Raw genomic sequence first — 20005 nt, forward strand, 5'->3', positions numbered from 1 at the left:
TGCTATTGGACAGCTACGAGTCTCGTCACATCAACTAGAGATAGAGGCTGGGAGAGCGGCACGGGTTCCCTGAGCTGAGCGGATATGCAGATTCTGCCGCGAGGAGGTGGAGACTGAGGATCACTTTGTATGTAGATGTAGAGCCCACCAGGGGGTCAGAGATAGATATGCAGGATTGTTTGAGGAGCACTCTTCACTACATCAGTTGATGGAGGCCTCGGACCAGCGACAGCTTGGCAGACTACTACTAGAGCTTCATAGTTCTCGAGAGAGACTCCTCTAGAAACCCACTCCCACTAGGGGTGGGAGACAGTCCCAGCTCACAGATTTCTTCCAGAGAGCTATGCCAGTGCCAGCTGATGTACCACGTGGGGTGACCGCAAAGATATCAGATGAATTTAGAGCCAAGAGGAGACCTAGACAGACTAGACATAGAGCACCCCGACTCCGTCACCGAGAGATAGCAGCTATCCGAATGAGACACCAGATGGAGACACAAGAGAGGCTAGCTCGCTTTCATTTAGACTCAGGGTACATGTTCACGCCATTCACAGCCTCAGCATCGACGATGTATGATATCTTATATCCCTCTTATGGCACTGGATGGAGTTAGCCATAGATCTGCATAGCATGCTTGTACTACCCCTTCAGCATATAGAGATGCATCTTGCCTTAGCACTCCATCCACATCCCCACCCCCCCTTATATTGTTTGTATATGGGCTCCACCGATCCATGATGATTCACAGTTGTATCCAGACACATGCACACTTTTTCTTTTCTTTCTTTTCTTCCGATGACAGGAAGAACACGGTTGTATTATTTTTTGTCTCATAGGCGGACTTTGGCCTCTCGTAGACGTTAATATATCTTTCTTTCTTTCTTTCTTTCTTTCTCTCTCTGTTTCTGTTTACCTTCCAGTTCCAGTTTCATTTTCTCGGTGCCAGTAGTATCATCTTTATTTTTCATTTTTTGGTTTTTTATCCAGACATTGTATCAGATCCACCATGATGTAACTTTTTGGTCTCATAGGTCATTATGGCCTTATGAAGACGTTAATATAACATTTCATTTCATTTCTCTCTCGCATGGCGTGAAGCTGCGCAGACCCCCCCTCCTCTGTTCGCACTGCGCGCTGGTGGCCCTGGTTGCTGCTTTCTGCTGCGCTACGCCTTTGTTGCCCCGCTTCCGCCTCCCAGTTTCCAGCGCGCAGACGCCCTTTGCCGCGCTGCGCCCCTACTTCCCCTCCACCTCCCTTGCTCTGTGCTCGTCAGGCTGCGCCTGTTCGTATACTATGTGTTCGCCATCCCTTTTCCCACCCTCCCAGTTTCCAGCGCACAGACGCCCTTTGCCACGCTGCGCCCCTGCCTCCCCTCCGCCTCCCTTGCTCTGCACGCTGCTCTGTGCTCGTCAGGCTGCGCCTGTTCGCCTTCGCTTTTCTCACCCGCCCTTGCTCACGCCCCCAAGGCAGCAACTAGGGGGAAATAGCACAATGAACCTACAGGAGCTAGAGGCATACATCAAGACAGTGGAGGACAATACCAATAAATTACTGGGCGAACAAAAGAAGGTGCTGGACAGGGTTCTGAACCAACATGAAAAACAGTTGGAAGGCCTCCGCAAGGAGATACAGGGAAAGAACAACAAGATTGAAGAACTGACAGCCCAAGTGAACCACCAGGAAGAGGTTATTCAGATGTTGAAAGAGACCCAGCTGCAACAAACAGGAATGCCGGACGTTGCCTGTCACGACCCTGTGTTTTTCTCTGGACAGTATGCAGGTGTACACGGGGACATGGTGGACAGTGTGAATGGCATCAAGTTGGAGTCAAAAAGTAAACCCATGTGTGGACAACCCCAAGTGTGAAGGGGGCAAAGAGATTTTGATTTAAAAAAGGTTTTATAACCTTTGTTGGTCAAAAATTAATGTTGTAAAGGTTTTAAAACCTTGGGAGGCCCCTAAGTAAAATATAGAGACTACTCCACTTTTGGAGGCCCACGACTCTCTTCTTTCTCTCTCTCTTGCTTTTGGGGAGGAGGCGTGCAAGCTAGCTGTGTAGAGGAGAAGTCGACTGCATATGTTGGCTGCTGGTTGTTGGCTGCGCACAGAAGAGCCCGTGCAGATATGTACGACAGCAGGTACAGTGTACGACTGCTGCAGGTACAGGCAACCTTGCTACACGAGACGTCCTCCGTTGACTCTCCGTCAGCTGTTGTAACTTTATCACTTAGGTCTCCACGACCTCATTCACAAGATCGTCAAAATGCTTTTCCAACATTCTTGGCATAAAACAGTCATTTAAAAACAGGTCATAATTACAATTTCTAACAAACTCTCATCTTTCCACATTGTTCCACATCATTTCTCGTTATTCCACATTCTTCTAAATCAATTTACATTGGTTATTCCACATCCAATCATATGTATTCCTATTGTCTTTATCCATCCTCATCCAATCACATCATATTACATCTCATCACATCTATCCTCATCACATCACATCATATTACATCTCATCACATCTATCCTCACCATAACCTTGGTTTTCCCAAGGTTCACAGTAAGACCCCTCTGTGTGCAGAAATCATGGAGTGCATGTAGATGCTGCTGTAGGCCTCTTGGAGACTCAGACACTAATACAATATCATCAGCATAAAGCATAATATGTACTGAGGTACCTGCTAGATCAACTACATCTCCGCCTCCCCGTGTAATGAAGTCAATCACCTCATCAATGTATAACCCAAATAGCGTGGGGGAAAGTGGGCATCCTTGCTTCACACCAATGGTGCTAGCAATAGTCTCGGACATACCTCCTGGGCATCTGACTCGCCCAAAAACCTGCTCATATAATGCATAGATGCCCCATGTCATATCTGCTAGTATGCCAAGAGACTGCAGGCGCTGAAAGAGCCTCTCTCGTGGTACTGTGTCAAATGCCTTGCGGAAATCCACAAAGCAACAATAGAGCTTTCTCTTCCTCACTCTGGCCTGATCAATCATACATCTCAAAGTGAATACATGGTCAATGGTAGAGAAAGCTCTCCTGAAGCCTGCTTGCCCTGATGAGCGTAAACCTGCTCGCTCAGCATATAAGCTAAGCTCTTGCTCCAACACTGCACCATAGAGTTTGGCCAACACGTGGCCAACCATAATCGTCTTGTAGTTGCTCGGATCGACCATATCCCCTGTTTTGTGGATCAGCACAATGGTGTGCATCGTCCACTCTGCAGGCAAACCCTCTGCTAGTGCCTTGTTAAACAGGTGTGCAGGAAAAGGAGCCAAAGAATCTACTGCATATATGAGATGCTCACCCTGTAGGCCCATATGGTCGGCGGCCCGTCCATGCTGTAGGCGGCGGATAGCTTCCTTTACCATGGAGTGGGTAAAGAAGCTAGCTGTGGTAGGTCGAGGCTCCTGTGGCTGAGGTATAGGTGGCTGCTGTGGGGCGTGGTATAGGCCCTCTGCATATGTGTGCCATGTCTTTGGGTCTCCAATGGGTGTTTGTGTCCGGGGCTCTCTGAAGTGCCGCCATGAGATAGGGCTATCTCTACTCATGAAGAAATGGAAGATCTGTAGCTCATGTATCTCTGCGAAGGCCCGCCTTTTGCGGCGAGTAAGTCTCCTCATCTCTCTCCTCGACTCCTGCTCTGTGATGGCTCCCAAGGCTCTCTGTATGTGGAGCCGTGAGTATAGGGCTCTGCACTCGTCATCATACCATCTGTTTTGGGGCATAGTCCCGGATCTCGCAGGCTCTCCTGAGTGGACACGATGTGGGAAGCTCCGTAATGCAGCTGTGTGTAGGAGTGATGCCAGCTGGGCTGTGATGGTATCCATAGGTGCTAGGGGATCCATGAGTAGGGAGCCCATCCTCTACTCTGCCAGTGTATATGTCTGCCATGTCATGTGTGAAGTAGATGGTAGTGTGTGGTGGGTATGTGGGGGGCTGGTGATACTAGTGATCCGGCTAGTGAAAATGCCAAGTATGTATGATCTGCCCCAATAGGACGAGGTGGGATGGAGAATGAGGTGACAAGCTGTGATGCCTCCAAAGACCCCATAATGTAGTCTACCACCGTGCCTCCGGTCTGTGTATGACCCCCATATGGGAAGCATGTCAGCCCTCCTAATCCCGGCCACTGTAGCATCCCGTTAAAAATAACGAGACGATGCCTGGCTCCCAACTCTAGTAAGTGGTCCCCATAATGTCCTTTGTCTAGTCCAGTGTCCTCTGATGCCCGACTAGCCCCTATCTCCTCTGGATCCACATGGTGGAGGATCTCCATGTCATCATACTCATACACCTCACACTGCCTGCTCTGTGTGTGGACATTGAAGTCACCAAGAAATACTTCCCCTAGTGTAGAATAATGCATAATCTCCTCTGACAGACAAGTGTATGGCGAGGCTCCTATCTCCTCCTCCTGTGGCATGTCCTCTGTAATGACATAGGAGGATCTTGATGGAGGAAAGTAACATAGGGTTGTGTATATAACCCTGTCCTGTGCATAGTTACGGGAAACGGAAACGGAAACGGAAACGGGAACCATGGAAACGGAAACGTTTCGAGATTTTTGGGAAGGGGGGAAACGGGGAAACGCCACGTAAGCAAGGGTTTTATAGAGAAGGGGAAACACTGAAACATGAGAAGAGAGCAAAGAGAATCTAGATCTGAAATTTCCTACCCGAATGGTGAGAGAAACGTCCAAAGGCTGAAGCTCCAAGGTCTCGACTCTCCAAGCCTCAAGGCCAAGGCTGAAACGTGAATCAGGCTGGTCGGAGCAAGGCGAAGCAAGGGAGGTGGGCGATGTAGGCGCGAGCAAGAACCGGGCGGAAATAGGCGCGCGGTGTTTTTTTTTTACTGTTTTGCTTTGTTGCAGGCTGCCAGGGGGAAACGGCGCGTTTCCCCCTTGGGAAACGTTTCAACACCTGGGGGAAACGTTTCCCCTAGCCGTTTCCCCCCTGGGAGAAACGTTTCTGCCTGAAACGCCGTTTCAGAATCTAGAACTGGCCGAAACGCCGTTTCTTGAAAAAATGGGGCCGAAACGCCGTTTCCCCGTAACTATGGTCCTGTGAGAGCTGTAAGCTGATCCACATGTATCTAGCCTCTGGATCCTGTGCTACCACTCTCAGTCTCCCCTTTAGCTCCCATCTGAATAGAACTGCTACTCCCCCCGACCCTCTCGAGGTACCCTGGCGTGTGGTCCTCCTGTATGCTGACTCCCACTGAAATCCCTCTACTCGAGGTAGCCCTCTCTCTGGGCTCTGATGTGTCTCTGTCAGAAGTATGATGTCTCTCCCCACCATAACATGCTCCAATCGTCGAGGCTGCACCCATAGTGAACCATTACAGTTCCATACTGCCAGGTGTATCTCTGTCAGTGGCCTGGTCTGTGTCCCATAGGTCCCAAACCGCTAATCCATGAGCCGGCCATCAATGATGACCCGACCATCTCGTAGAAGGCCTTCTTGCCTACTCTCCTCGCGTGTAAGACTCGTGGCATGCAAGCTCTCCTATACTCTAGCTGTATCCTCGTGAGATCATCATCCAAGAAAATAGGAGCTCCCTCTAAGCCTCGTAATATGACCCTCTTCCTCATGAAGGTGACCCTCTCCATCTCTCCTGCAAACTATAGGATGAGGGCTCGCTTGCGTGTTGAGAGAGAGAGAGAGAGAGAGAGAGAGAGAGAGAGAGAGAGAGAAAAGAAAGAAAGATATATTAAGCGTCTACTAAAGACCCAATGGGGCTATGAGACCAAGAGGTACAATAATGTCCATGGCATATCTCATCATGGAATGGAAAATAAAACAGAATGAAAACATAAATATAGCTCTCTCATTGAGGTGATACAAAACTGTCCATGGAAACTCGTCATGGAATACTAAGAACATAAAAACATGGGAGCAACATCAGCTCCGAGTAGATGGTATACCACTCTCCAAAATGTCAAGCATGGGGTTGACGAGTATGGCCGAGAGGTCTCCCTCAGCTATGTCACGTGGAAAGGTAGCTTGATGGCGGTGGAGCATGTCCTGGATCTGGAGCTGATGATGTGATCGTGGCCGACGGGGGGGTCGAGAGCGTCGGGCCGCTGGAGTGCAGAGGCTCGGTCCGAGGTAACTCCTCTCGGGCAAGGTAGGTCCAGAGCAGCTCGTGAAGGGTCCACAAGATCCACTATGTCGGTGTCCTCCACCTCCAGGGTCCGGAAGAAACTGGTGATGGTTGGCTGCGGAGGGAGGGGGCGGGGTGGCTGGGGCCTGTGTCTCAAGAAGGTGTCCCTATGTCTGCGGAGCTCAAGCAGGAAGAGGCCGGGGCAACGCTGGTCCTGAAAGCCAATGATCCTGGAGAGTGGACCGAATCCCTCACGAAATAGACAGTGAAACCTCCCGCGGATCTCATAGTATACTGGGCAGCGGCATATGTAATGCTCCTCCGTCTCAATCTCTATGTGGCATAGTCGGCAGATCCTCTCCTCTCTGGGTGTCCGTACAAGCTTCCCGGCTCTGAAGATGCGCTCAGCTCTACCTGTCTCCACTTTGAGGTGGTGGGAAGAAACCCATATCTGGCCAATCGCAATCCGCATGGCATGGGACATGTGAACACTCAAGTAGCCCGGCTACTGGATGAATTCATCCTCAGTGAGTGTGAGAAAGTGGTCTTCGTAAAAGTGCATCTTCGTGGGGAGCTCCGGGGGTGTGATCCATGTGCAATGTGTGTAGAGGCTAAGAAGATCTAACCGGATAACCTGGTTGGTATCCTTGTGAGACAGCTGGAAAAAAGGGGAGTCCAAACTGTACTGAAGGGGGGGTAGGCGGTCCATGCAGAGCCCGTATACTGAGAACCAAGTGGAAACCGGTCCATGCAGAGCCCGTATACTGAGAACCAAGTGGAAACTAGTGCATACCATACTCCAGAGTGCCCCTCAAGTGCTAGCTATTTGGAGGACTCCAGGGCAAGCCTCAGGTACCTGTGGGGATCCATGTGACTGATGCGATGGATGTGTGTGACTGTCTGGAGGAAGAGTGCCTACACTACCATCGGGGCTGCAGCAAACTCTGCCCGGATAATCTGGTGTGGGACTGATGGTTTGCTGCAGATCATACGGGGGAACACCATGACCTGGGGCCTCTCAACTCGCTACCAATCCTCATTGGATAAATCTGGCCCCCAGAAAGCTGCTCCATACATCAAGGTTGGTGTAACGAGGGCGTCAAAAAGCCAGCCCTTCGTCCTGGGCTCCTGGAAATGTGCCTCGAAGCACTGCCGCTCAAGTAAGCTCAAGACTGCATATCCCCGTGTCACTCTGGAATGTGCTGCGGGAAGTATGGTAAAGCGTGGGCCACTGAAAGTGACACCAAGGTAGACATAGGATGAGACAATCTCCACAGGATCCCCTCTATATGTGAAGCTCAATCTGGATGTGACCGGGCGAGAGGTATTGAAGACCATTACCTTGGTTTTACCAAGGTTAACAAAGAGGTCCCGCTGAGTGCAAAAGTCATGTAAGGCATCCTGTGACGGGAGGAGGACGCGTGTATTGGAATCGTATAAATGTGAACAAGATTCTGAGCACTTAACACTTGAGCATTACAACCACAAAGCTGAAAATGACAGTACACCACATAAAGGGGCCGATGATAGGCTGACCCCCCCCCCCCCCCCCCCCCCCTTTGGTTATATTACCAAAAGAGTCTGCAAAGTACAAGATTACGGGTGCCTGGGAATTCACCACCAGCCTGCACCTGATTCTTCCAAATACATTATGAATGAATACATTTCAAACAAGAGAATCTGTAGGTACATCCGCCCTACACACAGGTACATCCGCCCTGCACAAGCCTCTTCACAGGTACATCCGCCCTGCACAAGAGTATCACAATCCTCACAGGTACTCCGCCCTGCACAAGATGTAAATGGATCTTTAGGCCCTGTTTCCACGTGAGAAACTGATCCAGAAACCTGTGTTCTCCGCGAGCAAGTGTCCCCAATGCTTGCCCTAAGCACCTGCTATACCAGGAATCCTTGAGACACATCCATGCTCACATATTCCATTGCTGTCCGGCCTGTTTTGTGCAATAACTAATCCAAAACTGCAACTTTCTGTTGCGAGAAATCCACCTGTAAAGGGTCCTACAGCCCTGTGGAGGTCCCTAGAGCTGTCCTGTACTGTCCAAGTTGACTTTGGACACCTATAACCAGCCCAAAACTTGCAATAACCAGAAATTGCAGGTCTGAAATTTACCAACCAGCCCTTTAGAAGAGTGTGGGGATGGTTGTCCAAGCTTGTGTGAATCCGGGAAGCAAGCAACCAGCCCTGTAGCAACTCCCAAAGCTCCAACCAGCTCTCCAATATGTTGAATAATGAGTAAAACAGCCCAAAAGGGCCTCTTGAGGGAGGCGCCTTTTTCAGGTGCCACCTCAGGGGCCTGGTGGGTACACATGCTGGCTGACATGTGTCCCCATAAGGTGTCCAGGTAGGTGTCCAGCCCATAGTGCTCCATTTGTCCTGTTTCTATAAGTTTAGGTCCAACCAAATGGGAAATGGCCATAAGCTGTCCGGACTTCATTAATTTTGGTCCAACCAAATGCGAACGCACTATAAGTTGTCCGGCCACTTATTAATGAGAGTGGACCTGCAAACCAATAAACCTTAGTAGTAAATGAAGTAAGCTGTAAATTGAGTGTGGACGCACTTACCACCTGTAAAACCCATAAGCCCACAGTTTTAGGCCCAAACAAGAGTGCACACACGTATCCACAAGGTGCCCGGGCGTCCCCGGTCCCTCGGACTTCACAAGCCAAAATAACAAGCATTGTCCAGGCAGCAAGACAATGTCACACAAAGTAAAATAAAGTTATGGCATGCATCATTTATGCATTGTGCACATGTAAACTTGGAGAACCACCTATCATCATTCTTGTACTTGAAAATATTCCGCTGCCATCATAACACACCATGTGTGCATGGCCCGAATCCACACGGGCGCCGTCCGAAAGTTCACAAATGTCCTGCCATGTCCTTGGACTCATATGCATCCACTCATATGATCCATACACATGCCCAGGTATAATACATACATGCATCCACATGTTTCTAGGCCTGACACGCATCCGCATGTCCCTAGAATATAGGGGTTTGTGTCATTCCCCCCGGCCTCTAATCAGTTGACCGCAACTGAAAAACCTCGAGATAGGCCTTCAAAAGATCTGGGTAATCCTCGAAGTAGGTCTCATCCATCCATTTCGCATCCAAAGCTGAATAATTCTTGAACTTCACAAGGTTCCTACGAACAAGTTTGCCCCCCGCAAGCTTTCGTTCCTTGTGAAAAACAATCTGTTCAGGTTGAAGAATCTCTTCCAGCTCATCCACCTCGGGTGGGTCTTCCAAAACCGGCTCAAACGGTGTCGGTCCCACATAAGGCCTCAATAGGCTCACATGAAAAGCATTGTGCATGTTCCAATGATCTGGGAGTACAAGCCGACATGCAACATCATTGATCTTCTCCAAGATCTGAAAAGGTCCATAGTACCTGTTGGAAAGTTTAGGGTACTTTCCCTCTTTCCCTAGCCTCTTCCGAAGGCGTGCCTTTTCAAATTTCAACAAGACCCAATCACCTTGTTTGAATTGTACATCCCTTCTATGCTTATCAGCTGCCTTTTTATTCTTGGTTTGAGACCTCTCTATGGCTGTCCGTACCTGTGCAAATGCAGTATCCAAGTCTCTGACATACTCATCTGCTACAAAAATCTCATCCTTTGTACGAAGGATGGGTGGTAGTACCACCTTGCCATAGATAATCTCAAAGGGCACCTTGCCCGTAGAAGTAAGTACCGTATTGTTGTAGGCAAACTCCACAAGTGGTAAATACTTCTCCCAATCCGATTTACGGTCGGATACATAAGATTTCAGCAAGTCGAGGACAGCTGAATTTGCTATTTCACATTGCCCATCTGTCTGTGGATGGTAAGCTGATGAGAAGCTCAGCTTTGTACCCATATTGTCAAACAATGCACGCCAAAATAAGCTTGTGGTTCTAGGATCTCTATCCCCCACAATAGATTTAGGCATGCCATGGTGTTTGAATATCTGTGCCAAAAACATCCTAGCCATATGATCTGGCTTTATTGTCTTGCGCACAGGAATGAAATGTGCCTGCTTGCTGAACCTGTCAATGATGGTCCAAATAGCATCATTTCCCTGTGCGTCCTTGGCAAATCCATAATGAAATCCATAGCAATGCTTTCCCATGGTTCATTTGGTATAGGCAAAGGCTGAAGCAATCCAGGTGCTTTATGTCGGTCAAACTTGACCTTTTGACATACCATACATTCACGTACATATGCTTCAATATCCTTGCGAATATCTGGCCAAAAGAAATACCTCTCCAAAGCTTGTGCTGTGGCCAAAATGCCTCTATGACCTGCATATGGAGGAGCATGGCACTCATCCATAACCTTATGGCGAAGGTTCTTTACCACACACATACGATTTTGCATCATGAGATATCCATCTCTTATGACATAAGATGGGACAGCAATACCCTCTTGCAAATCAGTCCATACATGTGCAAAATCCTCATCCAGATGATAAGTATTACGCATATGCGATAAGTCCTCATGGTATGCAACTGTAATAGCATGAACCTATGGTCGTCTAGATAAGACATCTGCCACCACATTCTTTTTCCCTGGAGTGTGTAAAATCTGAAAATGAAACATTGAGAGGAAATTTGCCCATCTCATATGCTTCTCTAAGAGCTTACTTTGAGTCAAAAAGTATCTCAAACTTTGATATCAGTTTTGACCATAAAATCAACCCCTAAAAGATAGTGTTTCCAAATAGTAAGGGCATGAATTACAGCCAACAACTCCTTCTCATAAACCTGTAAGTGAAGCTCTGCATGTTGCAAGCGTCTGCTCTCATAGGCAATGGCATGTCCTTCTTGGTTCAAAACAGCCCCTATGCAGTCCCCACATGCATCACATTCCACCACAAAAGGTTTGTGCAAGTCCGGAATAATGAGTACCGGTCCCGAGATGATTGCACTCTTCAACTTTTGAAAGGCATCTCTCTCTTGTTGTGTCCATTTAAAGATTGCTTTCTTCTTCGTTAACTCATGTAACGGAGCGGCAATGAAAGTAAAATGCTTGACGAACCTCCTGTAGCAAGCACATAAACCAAGGAAGCTCCTCACTTCATGGACTGATTTCAGCTCTGGCCATTCTTGCGTGGCTTGTATCTTTGCGGGATCCATGCGCACACCATCCTTTGATACAATGTGACCAAGATAGTGAATCTCTGGGAGGAAGAATTCACTCTTTTTTGCATTTATGTAGAGCTGATTTTCCTTAAGCTCTTTAAACACAATAGCCAGGTGCTGACGATGTTGGGCTTCATTCTTTGAGAATACAATAATGTCATCAAAGAATATACCCGTGAACTTTCTATGCTTTCTGAACACCCTGTCCATCATCCTGTTGAAGGTAGCGGGTGCATTTGTAAGGCCAAAAGGCACCACCAAAAACTCATAAAGACCAAAGGCTGTCCTAAATGCAGTCTTGTGTACATCTTAAGGTGCCACTCTCACTTGATGATACCCACTCTTGAGGTCTATTCGGCTGAAACATGCCGAACCTTCAAGCTTGTCCAAGATGTCATCAATGCGCGGAATCGGAAACCAGTTCTTGATGGTTATCTTATTGAGGGCACGGTAATCAACACACATCCTGTAAGTACCATCCTTCTTTTGAACAAGAAGTACTGGCGAGCAATATGGCGAGGAACTAGGCCGAATCAAACCCTTTTCCAAAAGTTCATTCACCTGTGCCATAACCTCTTCTTGTTGACTAGCACTCACCCTGTATGGTGGCCTATTAGGTGGAGAGCGACCGGGAATTAGATCTATGCAATGATCTTCCGGCCTCTCGGGTGGCAACCTTGCTGGCAAAGCATTCGCAAAACAATCTTTGAACTCATTCAAAAAGTTAAGCTTGTCTTGATCTAATGTACTAACATCAACACTAGAATGTTCAATGGTATCACGTACAAAAACCAAGTAAGAACAAGCTGATTTCTTTATTGCCTTATTAATTTGTACATGGCTTACAAGAGGTATGGTACTTCCAGTAGTACAAGCATCTATAGAGTGCTCACGGCCTCTATGTACAAAGCTGATTTTCTTCTCTTTGTAAGCCTTAATAGGCTCTAAACGGTGATGCCAGGGCATCCCCAACAAAACATCACAACCTATAAGAGGAGCCACTAAAAAGCTCTCATGGTCGAGGTAGTCCTGTATATGTACACGGAGCTTACCAATGACCGGAGTTACATCAGCATGTTTGCCCTCAAAGGTGGCATCTGCATTCATTTGCATTCCCATGTCTTCCACATTGAGACCTATGGCAGTAGCCATCTGTACGGATATAAAGTTATCTGTGGAAGCATCATCAAAAAGAAACAAAGCGGGCTGATCCTTCAATTTGCCCCAAGCCTTGCATATGACTCTACTCTTGGGCTCATGCCCTGTATTACCCTGCACATCGGGTACAACATTCACAAGAGGCTTTTCCACATTAGGCTCAGCATTCTTAGGATTTTGTGGGCATTTAGGATATATATGATCTTTACTGCCACACTTAAAGCATTTTCCAGCCTTCCTGTACTCTTCCAATTGCTGTTTTGAGAGCCCAAAATTGTGGCGTTTACCCCCCGGCTTCTTTTCAGAGTCATCCTTTGCATCTCGGCCATCTTTGGGAGCATTCTTAGGTGGCTGTCCACCCTTTTTCTGGTCATAACCAGCCCTGAATTTGCTCTTGTTTTGACTTGCAAATGGCTTGATTGTGGGTGCTTTCATGTGCAAGTTCTCCGCAATCATGGCTGAGTGTATAAGCTCTTGTATGGTCTTATTTGGGTACACTCCCAAGCTTTGTTGGATGATGTGATGGAGCCCCGATTCAAACTTTCTCTTCTTCTCGTCCTCTCCAATCTTCATGAAGGGAGTAACCTTGAGAAGGACTTTCCAAAACTTTGCTATGTATGAAGCAACAGACTCTCCCTCATCTTGGGACAGCCAATTCCACTCCTTGCGTACATCCTTTGCAAAGTTTGGTGGTAAGAATTGATCATAAAACTGAATTTTGAAAGAAGACCAAGTTGGGGCAGCACTTCCATCAAGTATTTTTGCAAGCCACCAATCACTTGCCGTATCCTTGAGATGCATTCCCACATGCCTGAGCATAGACTTTTCCGAAAAGTCTTCATTGCAAAAAGCTATCTCAAACTGTCTAATGAAAGCAAGTGCTTTGGTAGAGTCCATCCGTCCCTGAAAGTTTTCAAACTTTACATCCTTGTCACCGGACTTGAACTCTCAAGGCTTCTTCCTTCTATGTGCATCCCTATGTACATCCTGTTCATCTCCATGGTGATGATGCCGCGATGAAGATTCACGATCCCTCTTCGTTCTCTCTTGAGCCACACTCTCCGAATGAGTGGAAAGCTCAACACGAGAACGGATATGTCTTCTTGGAGCAAAGCGGGAATGAGTAGAGGATCCCTCATCCTTACTCTTCTCTTGACCTGCATCAAGCCCAGCACCAGGGACTCTTGTCCTTTCAGCATTTGGCACTTGCTGTGCTCTTCCTGCTTGTTGTGCATCATGTGCACCATCACGGGCAGCCATGAGGGGTGGCTTCTTGAAAGCCAATCTACCATCTGCTTTTGTGTATACATCACCCTTAACCATTAGGTATGCAAGTGCAAGCTCTCGGGGTTTCTCAACATCCATTTCCTTTGCAATTGCTTCAAAAGTGACTTCATGGACGGAAGCCTTTACCTTCGCAGCCAACACCCTTTGTACATCCGGGTCATTTTTCAATGACCTGAGCTCTTCGGTTTCAGCTCTATAGCGTCGCACTTGACGCCTCAAAGATTCCAAATCAGAATGCATAGTGTCATGAGTACCTGCATCTCCATAGACATCATTGCCTGCAGCATCTCTTGCATCCCTTGTACCATGAAATTCACGGTCCTGTGTGTTCTCCACACTGTCAGAAATGTGGCTGTCAATGACACTCAAATCAGGTCACCAGTTATGATTCCAAGCCTCAGACCGTTTTCCAATGAGGGGAAAAACTGAGCTCTGATACCAATGTAACGGGAGGAGGACGCGTGTATTGGAATCGTATAAATGTGAACAAGATTCTGAGCACTTAACACTTGAGCATTACAACCACAAAGCTGAAAATGACAGTACACCACATAAAGGGGCCGATGATAGGCTGACCCCCCCCCCCCCCCCCCCTTTTGGTTATATTACCAAAAGAGTATGCAAAGTACAAGATTACGGGTGCCTGGGGATTCACCACCAGCCTGCACCTGATTCTTCCAAATACATTATGAATGAATACATTTCAAACAAGAGAATCTGGCAGGTAGGAGGATGCATACTCTCACCCGCCGTAAGCGGCGAGCTTATGAGGAGGCTCAGTACTGGGACACACATCACATGCTCATGAGCAGAGATGCTGCTGCTGCTTGGAGGAGACTCAGAGAGCCCCGTCCTCCCACACCTATTGCCGATCCTCAGACCTGGCAGACATATGCAGAGAGACTTTATGATGTGCCTGCACAGCCCCCTATACCACAGCCCACAGAGCCATGCTCCACAGTCTCCACCTTCTTCACCCCACCTATGGTTAGGAGGGCTACATGCCGACTCCAACATGGACGGGCGACAGGTCATACAGGATTACAAGGAGAGCATCTCATCTATGCTATTGATACATTGGCACCATTTCTTGCTCATCTCTTCAACAGAGCTCTGTCAGAGGGGTTTCCGGCTGAGTGGACGATGCACACTATTGTGCCGATCCATAAAGCGGGAGATGTACTAGACCCCGGGAACTACAGGACCATCATGATTGGCCATATATTGGCCAAACTAAACGGGGCAGTTTTGGAGGCAGAGCTGAGCACTCATGCAGAGGTTGGGGGATTGAGAACAGCAGGCCAGGCAGGCTTCCGTCGAGCCTTCTCGACCATCGACCACATTTTTACATTGAGGTGCCTGATTGATCAGGCCAAGGCACGGAGGCAACAGCTCTATTGTTGCTTTGTGGATTTCCGCAAGGCATTTGATACTGTGCCCAGAGAGCGCCTCTTTCGGCGACTACAGACACTAGGCATACCTTCAGACATGATGTGGGGCATATACAGGCTATATGAGCAGGTCTTTGGGAGAGTCCGATGCCCAGGAGGCTTGTAGCACCATTGGTGTGAAGCAGGGGTGCCTGCTCTCCCCCACGCTCTTTGGGCTCTATATTGATGAGGTGGTCGATTACATCACACAGGGAGGAGGCTCTGGGGTTGAGCTATCAGGTATTACTGTCCATGTTATGCTTTATGCTGATGACATCGTCTTGGTATCCGACACGCAGGTTGGGCTTCAAAGACACCTTGTGGCTCTTGATGACTTCTGCGCACAGCAGGGGCTCACAATGAACCTTGGGAAAACCAAGGTTATGATCTTCCACACTTCACCCGCAGTCAGGAGCCACACTACTCTCACATTAGCAGGAGGGCGGGTCGAGGTGGTGAGCTCTTATGTTTACCTTGGCATCACATTTACTAGCTCAGTTGGACGATTCTCCATGGCTCAGGCAGTCCGAGACAGAGTGACCCGGGGATATGCCGCTCTTACTGGCCTTGAGCGTCAGTGTCATCAGGCACATTTTCAGGAACCCCGCACGAAGGGGTGGCTCTTTGATACATTAGTGACACCAGCCTTGATGTATGCAGCAGCGGTTTGGGCACCAGGGCTTGCAGCCTCCACATGGGTACAGTTGGAGAGACCACAGATCTTGATGCTCTCGAGGATGATACGCAGCCAACCATCCGTCCCACACGACATTGTTCGAGCTGAGTTTGCTGCACCACCTATGGCAGTCGAGGCATTGTTCCAAACGATCTCCTTTATATACAGGATGAGGGAGATGCCCATGGAGAGATTATGCCGCCGAGCTTTTGAGGCATCCAGACAGTTGGCCGAGGCTGGACACACTGGATCTTGGTATGCACAGATGCTACAGTGGTTCTCACATCATGGTATAGACATTGAGCGGTTGCCACCTTTTCAGTATGATCAGTCTGCTCCACGGGGTTACCTCTCTCTCAATGAGAGGAACAGAGTGATGAGACAGGACATATGGCAGCACTACATACAGGAGACATGGACAGCACCAGAGAGCCCACTACCACCGAAGATGCTGTATTACAGAGACCACTTTATGAGCATCTCAGGGGATGGGTTTATACATCGACCGCAGTACATGGATGTATACATGCCACACAGCTCTCGTGTTGCTATTGGACAGCTACGAGTCTCATCACATCAGCTAGAGGTAGAGGCTGGGAGAGCGGCACGGGTTCCTAGAGCTGAGCGGATATGCAAATTGTGCTGCGAGGAGGTGGAGACTGAGGATCACTTTGTATGTAGATGTAGAGCCCACCAGGGGGTCAGAGATAGATATGCAGGATTGTTTGAGGAGCACTCTTCACTACATCAGTTGATGGAGACCTCGGACCAGCGACAGCTTGGCAGACTACTACTAGAGCTTCATAGTTCTCGAGAGAGACTCCTCCAGACACCCGCTCCCACTAGGGGTGGGAGACACTCCCAGCTCACAGATTTCTTCCAGAGAGCTATGCCAGTGCCAGCTGATGTACCACGTGGGGTGACCGCACAGAGAGCAGAGGAATTGAGAGCCAGGAGGAGACCTAGACAAACTGGACATAGAGCACCCCGACTCCGTCACCGAGAGATAGCAGCTATCCGAATGAGACACCAGATGGAGACACAGGAGAGGCTAGCTCGCTTTCATTCAGACTCAGGGTACATGTTCATGCCATTCACAGCCTCAGCATCGGCAATGTATGATATCTTATATCCCTCTTATGGCACTGGATGGAGTTAGACATAGATCTGCATAGCATGCTTGTACTACCCCTTCAGCATATAGAGATGCATCTTGCCTTAGCACTCCATCCACATCCCCACCCCCCTTATATTGTTTGTATATGGGCTCCACCGATCCATGATGATTCACAGTTGTATCCAGACACATGCACACTTTTTCTTTTGTTTCTTTTCTTCCGATGACCGGAAGAACACAGTTGTATTATTTTTTGTCTCATAGGCTGACTTTGGCCTCTCGTAGACGTTAATATATCTATCTATCTATCTATCTCTCTCTACATTTCTATACTACAGAGATCAGTTTATGCGTGTCTCAACGGATGGATTCATAGAGAGACTTGGATACATGGATGTGTACATGCCTCACAGTGCCCAAGTGGCGATTGGCCAGCTCAGAGTGTCATCACACCAGCTTGAGATTGAGGCAGGTAGGGCAGCACGGATCCCCAGAGGAAAGAGGATATGCAGACTATGCCAGGAGGAGGTTGAGAGTGAGGAACATTATGTATGCAGATGCAGAGCATATAGTGTCATTAGAGAGAGATACACCACCATCTTCAATGGACTAGGGGAAGGGATCATGTCCCCTGGCTCACGAAGGCTTGCAAAGATGGCCCGACGAGATTAGGCCCTTTATTGGGAGATACAGCTGCACATAAGGACAGAGATGAGCACCATGCAACAGGAGCTTGAAAAGGAATGGACTGCGCAGATGCATGCCCAAAAGAAAGTGATATACGAAACACTGAAGGAAGAGATATATGCCCAATTGAAGGGAGAAATGCAAGCCCAAGTATGGGTTGAGATGGAATTAGCCCAAGCTTTGATGCATATGGAAATGAAAAAGGGGATGCAAAAATGGAAGGATGACATGCTCCGGGAGATTGGCACAACAGTTGCATCGTACGAAGGCACCTTAAATTGGAACCACTGATGTATCCATTGCTGGAGCATGGCGAGTAGGCAGAGATGAAACCAAGGCAAAGATATTGATCATCAGGTTTGGTGACTTGGAGAAGAAGGCAGCCTTCCTCTCCAAAAGGATGGCCCTTAAGGGGGAAAAGATTTATTTGGATGACCTTACACCGGCACAGATAGCACATCGGAAGGAACACATGCCGTGTGTGCTTGAGGCAAGGAAAGAGGGGAAATGGGCGGTATACAGAGATGGCCGAGTCATCATTACGGATAGGAGGCCCGCCTGACGGTGTGCGGCCTATGAGACCTTGCAATTCACGGTGTGGAATTGCAATGGAGCCCTTAGAACAAATGCACGATACTTTGAGGATACTTTCAAGCATAGTGATATTGCTATGTATATGGAGACCCATCAGTGCAGAAACAAGAGGCTCCCTGACGTGCGGGGTTATAGATGGGAATCGGTTTTTTGCCCTCAGCCATGCATAGTGGGAGGTACCAAAGGATCTAGAGGAGTGGCAGTACTTTCCAGGGAGTAGCTTCGTGACAAAATACATGTGGTACATAGAGATGAAGATGCGAGGTACATGTGGGTCCGAGTATGCAGAGAGGGTCTCCGCGAGCTATATGTGGCGGTATGTTACTTTCTCCCAGCCAACTCCAGGTTTGCACCATCAAGAGAGTCGCCCTATACGCCACTATATGATGATATCATAAGGTTTGCCAAACATATTACTATTGGGAGACTTTAATGCACGTACACAGGCACACAGCAAACAGAGTTGTATGATACTCATGAGGCTATGTACCGGGAGATCACGGCAAAGGATGTAGGGTTGCAGAGATCAGCACAAGATGAGGGGGGGATTACAGAATATAGCAAGCATTTTCTCACACTCGGGAGTGCACATGGGTTGGTCATGAGATGGCAGGGATCGGATGCTCTCACATGCTGGAACTCTAAAGGGGGAACAAGCACAATGGACTACTTGATGAGATCTCCTTCATTGATACCTGATGTGCGGGATTTCACAATTTCCAGTCAGCCCATTAGCATAGCAACCGATCATGCATACCTGAGTTTCACACTAGTAGGTAGATCCCCGAGAGATGGGCCAGCCACTCATCTACCTAGGTACCCGAGGTATTAGTTTACACGTGAGACAGCTAGGGTGTACCGAGATGCAGTATCTGATGGCTTGTTTGCTTTAGACCCGCATAGCCCTCTCGACGAGATTCCGAGAGGATTGGCAAGTGTACTACATGCATCCGCCTCATATGCGTTTCCTTGCACTATGATCCCTTTCACCCCCCCCCCCCCCCCCCCGGCAGCACTGCCCTCCACAGAACAGTTGGGATGATGATGAGTGTCGTGAGACGCGGGCACAACTACAACATGAGATTAGTATCAATTCACTTCCGAGGGGAGCCGGTTGAGTACATCAGGTCATATGTCTATTTGGGAGATTCTTTCATAGGACCGCATTTCTCCCTAAAGGAGGCGGTAGCAGCTAGATTAGCTCGAGGGCATGCAGCCTTGGGGGTACTTGGTGCACACATACAGTTTCAGGAGCCGCGCACCAAATTGTGGCTATTTGATACACTCGTTACACCGACCATCCTGTACGGAGCTCCAATTTGGGGGGCCAACATACATCACAGATCTCAGGAAGGGACGGATGAGGGATGGAGGCATATGGAGAGACCACTAATTATGATGATTGCCCACATGATTCAGAGCGAATCATCGGTACCACATGAGATTGTTCAGGCTGAGTTGGGTGCCACACCAATAGTGACCGAGGCCCTATTCCAGGCAGTTACCTTTTTACAGCAGCTATGTGACCTCCCTCAGCAGAGGTGCTCTCGATTCACATTGACCTCATCCATACAGTTGGCAGAGGATGGAGATGCTCATTATTGGTATGCTCAAGCCTCAGATGAGATCATGGTTTGCGGATAGAGGCACTCCCACCCTTTCAATACAGCTTGGATTGTCCAGTTTTGGATCTCACCCGCTCAAAGCAAAACCGCGTGATTAGGATGGATATCGTCAGAGTGGACACAGAGAGCACATGGACTAGTCTCCTTGAGCCCTTAGGCACGAAAATGG

At 48.4% G+C, this 20005-nt stretch overlaps 1 protein-coding gene across 1 annotated transcript in view; it reads right to left on the reverse strand.

The window, feature by feature from the left end:
* The window catches only part of LOC147641894 (protein transport protein SEC24 C-like), a 102820-nt gene that overhangs the window by 45040 nt on the left and 37775 nt on the right, over nucleotides 1–20005 (reverse strand). The gene's annotated exons all lie outside the window — the stretch shown is intronic.

Source organism: Cibotium barometz, chromosome 1 (genome assembly GCF_041138505.1).
Source record: "Cibotium barometz isolate CiBa-2024 chromosome 1, ASM4113850v1, whole genome shotgun sequence".
NCBI classification, from domain to species: domain Eukaryota; kingdom Viridiplantae; phylum Streptophyta; class Polypodiopsida; order Cyatheales; family Cibotiaceae; genus Cibotium; species Cibotium barometz.